A 6,364-nucleotide genomic window follows, 5' to 3' on the forward strand; every position below is an offset into this window, starting at 1 on the left:
AGTGTTATGGCATTAGCGTGCCCTTTAGGATTGGGTTGTGGTTGACCAGGAAATGATCCAGCAGGGGCAGAAGTAGTTGCTTGTTGTTGGGCCACTTGAGCAATCTGAGTTTCTAACATCTTATTATGGGTCGCTAGGGCATCTACCTTAGTTGCTAATTGCTTCAATTGTTCACCGGTGTGAACATTTTGGTTGAGGAAATCCTTATTTTGTTGAGCTTGGGTAGCAATGAAATTTTCCATCATAATTTCAAGGTAAGACTTTCTAGGAACATTAGGCATATTAGGGATGTTAGCAGCAGGTTTTTGGTAACCTGGCGGTACAACAGGTGCTTGATTCGGTACAAATAGAGCGTTGTTATTTTTGTACGAAAAATTAGGATGATTCTTCCATCCAGGATTGTAGGTGTTGGAATACGGATTCCCTTGAGCGTAGTTAACTTGATCAACCGAGACTCCTGCCAAAATAGCACATTCGGGGGCAGCATGTCCAAGAACTCCACATAATTCGTAGTTTGGAGTTACAGCAGCCACGGTGGCTGCGGGTGGTAAGGTCAAGCTTTCCAGCTTTTGGGGAAGGGCATCTACCTTAGCGTTCACTTTGTCTAGGCTACTAATTTCGTACATTCCGCCTTTAGTTTGAGATTTTTCCACAGGAGTTCTTTCGCTTCCCCATTGGTAATGATTTTGAGCCATGTTTTCAATTAGTTGATAGGCTTCGTCGTACGGCTTATCCATAAGTGTGCCACCAGCAGCGGCATCTATTGACAACCTCGTGTTGTACAACAGTCCATTGTAAAATGTATGAATGACGAGCCAGTCTTCTAATCCGTGATGTTGGCACATTCGCATCATTTCCTTATATCGCTCCCATGCGTCGAAAAGAGATTCAGTGTCCTTTTGTCTGAATCCATTGATTTGTGCTCGTAACGCAGCTGTCTTGCTAGGAGGAAAATAACGCCCTAAGAAAACAGTCTTCAATTCTTCCCACGTTGTGACAGAATTTTGTGGCAAGGATTGCAACCAAGCCCAAGCTCTATCTCTCTAAGAGAAGGGAAAAAGGCGTAGTCTTATTGCATCGGAAGTTACTCCATTGGCTATCACGGTATCAGCAAATTGGATGAACTTTGTTAAATGTTCGTTAGGATCATCGGTAGGAACACCGGAAAATTGACGTTGTTGAATGGCTGATATCAATGACGGTTTCAGCTCGAAATCGTTTCGGTTAATAGCAGGGTTAACGATGCTCTTGTGGGGCTCTAGTTGAGATGGGGTAGAATATTCTCTAAGTGGACGGTTTCGCGGTCCTTCGGCCATTTCTACTTTCGGCTTGAGTTCTTCTTCGGATTCTTGGTCGGAGTCAGATTCTGACTTAGCGGCTGATTCCTTTTCAGAATCTGAGAGAGGAAAGGGAATGTTGTGATCTGAACAGTATTTCCTGATAGCTCGTCTTACGTTAATAAGACGCTCAGGTTCGCTCGTCGTTCGTACTAAGGTATCGCTTTTTGAGCGAGTACTTGGCATACAATCGACGTAAAAGGAAAAATAAAATTTGTTGCCTTAGTCTATCGCGCAACGGGTAAATCGCACTATTGACTAAAATCAGTCCCCGGCAACGGCGCCAAAAACTTGATCGGGATTTTGTATAAGTCAATCGGGATTTCACTGCAAGTATACAGCTTAGTCGTTAAGTTTTAAAAGATTATCGAACCCACAAGGACTGAGGGTCAAATAATGCGGGTTCTCGTTGCTAATGGCAGCTAAGGCTATCGATTTGTTATTGATTGTGAAACGGGAAATTAAATCTGGTTTTAATTAAATAATGAGAATTGATATACCGGTGTGCTTTCATCGACCATCGAGTTAATAATCTTGTGCATAATTCGATCCGTAAAATATTTTTAGAATAAATTATTTAAATTAAAAATCTTCGCCTCACGCCTTCGCGTCTATTGACTCTAATTATACTGACAGTTCTAATATATTTGCTTTCGCTAAATTATCACAAACCAAAAATACTTTTTGAAACTTAAATTAAATACAATCAACTCTAAAGCGCTTTCGCTGTATTTAGAGCTGATGTTTGATTTCCACTATCCGGTAAAAACCTCAAACTGTCATTATCTTAATTTTGTACCTTAACTGAATTTCTATTATGGTAAAAAGAAATCCTTTTAACAATTAATTTAGAAATCAGAACCAGAAAATGATTTTAGTATAGTTTTATGCAATCAGTGATTATTAATTCATCCGGTTAATGGTTAGCACACCGGTACAAAGTAATTAGCCGGACATAATATTAATAATAGTTCCAGAATAAAAACGATAAATAGACATAAACTCAAACATGTTATCAGATATGGAAATTAATGACAGAAGGATATAAATATAAAAACCTGGAAATTAAATTGAAGATTGAAATATGCTTTGAGTGCCAGATGCAAATCCTCCACAGACCGGTAGGCTTTTTGCTTCTTTCTTCTCGGATTAAAATCAAATGTAGAAAAGGGAAATTGCACGAACAGTAAAACCTAAAACTAATTCTGGAAGTTTAAAAACAAACTAAGGGGGGTTTTGATTTCCGGTGTAGAAACCAAAAGCTTGAACTGGAAAATTGAAAGGAAAACTTAAGACTGCAAAATAAAGCTCTGAACTTGAAAACGGCGGATGAAGAGGCGAACCTAATCTGGATGATTTCTTCTCCTTATATAGTTGTAGGATGCAGTTGCTGAAGAAAGAATCTCGGGAAGAGTGGGCTGAGTCGGGCGCAGAAAAATAGCGAATAGTGGAGTTGCTAAAGTGAAGTTGCTGAAGAAGCGGAACACATTTGACACATTCTGAAAATGCAAGTGGGACGGGTGTCCCTTGGTGAGGGACGGGTGTCCCCACCTATTTCTATCTTTTCATTTCATTCACTGGGACGGGTGTCCCCTGTTGAGGGACGGGTGTCCCCACCAATTCCTTCTTCACGTGTACCACATGGACATCACATGGGACGGGTGTCCCTTGGTGAGGGACAGGTGTCCCCACCATTATATATACTTTTTTATTTCCTTTTTTTTCTTTCTTTTTCTAATTTTCTTCAATATTTTTCTTCTTTATTTTTCTTCTTCTTTCTGGTAATTTCTCGCAATATGCTATCTTTTTCATCCGAACTCGAAATAAATTAAATACCTGCAATAAGATAAAAATACCAACATAATACTAAAATAAAATAATATAATTAATTAAAATAAGGACATAATCTATGTTAATTAAATAAAATAATATGGTATATTTTCGTGTTATCACTGGCTTACTAAAACTTTTTGTCACAAGGCTGGCTTATCAAAAGTTTTTGCCACAAGGCTGGCTTATCAAAAGTTTTTGTCACAAGGCTGACTTATCAAAAGTTTTTTCCACAAGGCTGGCTAAACAAAAACATCTTTATCATTCTAAGCACCATAAGTGGCACAGACCAGGTCTTATAATGAAAAGATTTCAAACAAAAAACAAACAGATGTATGTGATGATATAGATTAGATACATCGAGCATTTAGATGAGATTTGTCTCTTATCCTTTGCTCCCACTAGCATAAGTGGGAACTACGATTGCTCTGACTTTCTCAACATCCCTTTGAGAATACGTAGGCACAAGGTCATATCCTTGGCGAGCAAAACTTCTATCTCCCTCAAGCCTCTCAAACCTTAGCACCTAGAAGACCTCGAGCTACAGATGCTCTGATTCCCTCTAAGGGATATGTATGCAGAAGATTGCGATGATCTTTGCGAGCATAATCAAACAAAGACCTTAGGTCCCACCTATCTCAAAACAGAAACCTCCCCAATAGCATAGAAAGAATTAAACCGCCAAACATAACAAAGAAACCTATAGAGTACTATAGATACGTAGGGTGCTAATACCTTCCCTTCGTATAACCAACCCTCTTACCCGGAATCTCTCCCCCATTTTTGCATTGCTTTTAATTTTGTATTATTTGCATTGCATATCTTTTAAGGTTTGTGCAACTTTTTTCCTTTTCCTGTTTTGGAAAAAATAAAAAGTTTGGTTGTGACAAAAACAAAAATCATTTTCCTGAGCATCGAGCCCAGAGAAGGCATCCGGTGTCTCATCCCGATTTTCACGCGACAGAAAAATGGCGACTTCACTAGGGACTATCTTTTTATTGTTTCCAAAAAAAAGGGTTAATTCTAATTGTTATGTTTGTTATTTTTATTCTTGTTACATGTGTGGTTCTGTTACAAGTGATACATTATGGACAAATCCTAACCCGGATTAAGTACACATAAGAATTAGGTGGAAGGTATAGGCATGTATGGCATACAAGGAGTTCAATCCTTAACAAGTTGTCATGAGAATCCTTCCGCTCAGTGGAGGTTCCTTGTTGGTAGTATATGTTTAGCAAGTTTAGTTGCGAAGACATTATTGCTTTCATTGAACTGTAGAAGCTAAGTTGGCCGTAGAACCCATTAACCCATCCTGGCCTTATTAGGTTGTGGCGCAGAAACTATTCAGGTGAAGACTTGGATTAGTTGTCATGCGGAGATCCACACTCAGACGAGTTTTTCTTGAGAATATTGCTAGCTCACAAGTTCAGTTGTGCAAGCTGGTAATATCCGAAAGTAAAATGTAGACTCTGACGTATCAGTAGAACATGTTGTGCATGTGATTAACCCTTAGTACTATCCCATGTTTGGTTCTTTGACCTCATGCTCGTGACGTTGAACCTTTGAACCTATGAGTACCATGTTTGCATTACCATGTCTGCATTATCATGTTTGCTTTACCATGTTTGTATATGTGGAATTCATGCATCCATGCATTCATACATTCATTAAAAATCTATCTTTTCATAAAAACATGATTTTTCCAAAAAAAAATTAGAGAACTTTCTTTGCAAACATTATAGGATTAAGTTATGGAATGGGTAAAAAGGCATACCAAAAGGTATAGTTTCAAAGCGCCTAATATGGAAAGACAGAGAAAGTTAACATCTTTTGTACAAGATCCTTCCGATTTTAGGAAAAGCCATGGAAAGCTTTTGCCTACATTGAACACTCATGTTGATGAAGGACTTCTCAAAACTCTAGTTCAGTTCTATGATCCCGTCTACCGGTGTTTCACCTTTCCAGACTACCAGTTGGTACCAACCTTGGAAGAATATGCCAATCTTTTGGGTATTCCTGTGTCTGACAAAATAACTTTCAATGGTTTGGAAGCCATTCCTAAATCACAAGTCATTGCAGCAAGTGTCCACTTGAAGAAATCTGAAGTAGAGAGTAATTGGACTACCAAAGGAAATCTTCCGGGTTTGACTTCGCAGTTCCTAATGAAGAAAGCCTTTGATCTCATCGAAACTGGTAGCATGATAGCTTTTGAAGCTATATTAGCCTTGCTCATCTATGGGTTGGTTCTGTTTCCCAATGTCAACGACTTTGTTGATATCAAAGCCATAAAAATCTTTTTGATTGGAAATCCTGTTCCGACTTTGCTTGGTGACATGTATTTCTCTATTCATCACAGAAATCGCCAAGGCGGCGGGATCATTGTATGTTGTGCACCTATTTTGTTCAAATGGATTGTTTCACACTTACCTAAGTCTCCTATTTTCACGGAAAATCGAGAAGGTTTGCGTTGGCCTCGAAGACTTATGTCGCTTGCTAATAATGATATTCATTAGTATACTCTGGCTCGTTGTGGTACAGAAACCATTGATAGTTGTGGAGAGTTCACCAACGTACCCCTCATTGGTACACAAGGAGGAATTAACTACAATCCGATCTTAGCCCGATGACAACTCGGGTATGCAAATTCAGCTAAACCCATTGGTCTCACAATGGAAAGCTACTTCTACCAAGAAGGGGAGGATCCTCAAGGGTTTAAGACAAGAATGGTGAGAGCTTGGTACGACATCTGAAGGAAAGAAAAAGGTGGGGTAAGAAACTGCATTGCCATGGACGCCTACACCTGTTGGGTGAAGAAAAGAGCAAGGGAGTTTCAAATGCCTTATGATTATGAAAAACCCATGTTCCCTGTGGTATCTAAACTACCCATCATTCCCATTGACACTATGGAAGAATACCAAGAGACTCTGGCCAAGATGAGGTTAGAAAAAGTCGCTTGGGAAGACAAGTTTCGTAAGACTGATGTGGAAAACAGAAAGTTGAAGAAACGAGTGAAAGATCACGAAGAAACCCTCTACTGTCAAGATGGATGGCTCATGAGTAAAGATGAGAAAATTCGTCGGAAAGACGCTGCAATCAGGAGGTATATCAAAGAAAGGAAGAAAAAGCTTGAAGGTTCAACAAGCAACGCTCCAACTCCTGACGATTGGAAGAATGTTGACGAACTGAGGATCGAGAAG

The sequence above is a fragment of the Vicia villosa genome, unplaced genomic scaffold (genome assembly GCF_029867415.1).
Source record: "Vicia villosa cultivar HV-30 ecotype Madison, WI unplaced genomic scaffold, Vvil1.0 ctg.000813F_1_1, whole genome shotgun sequence".
Taxonomy (NCBI): Eukaryota; Viridiplantae; Streptophyta; class Magnoliopsida; order Fabales; family Fabaceae; genus Vicia; species Vicia villosa.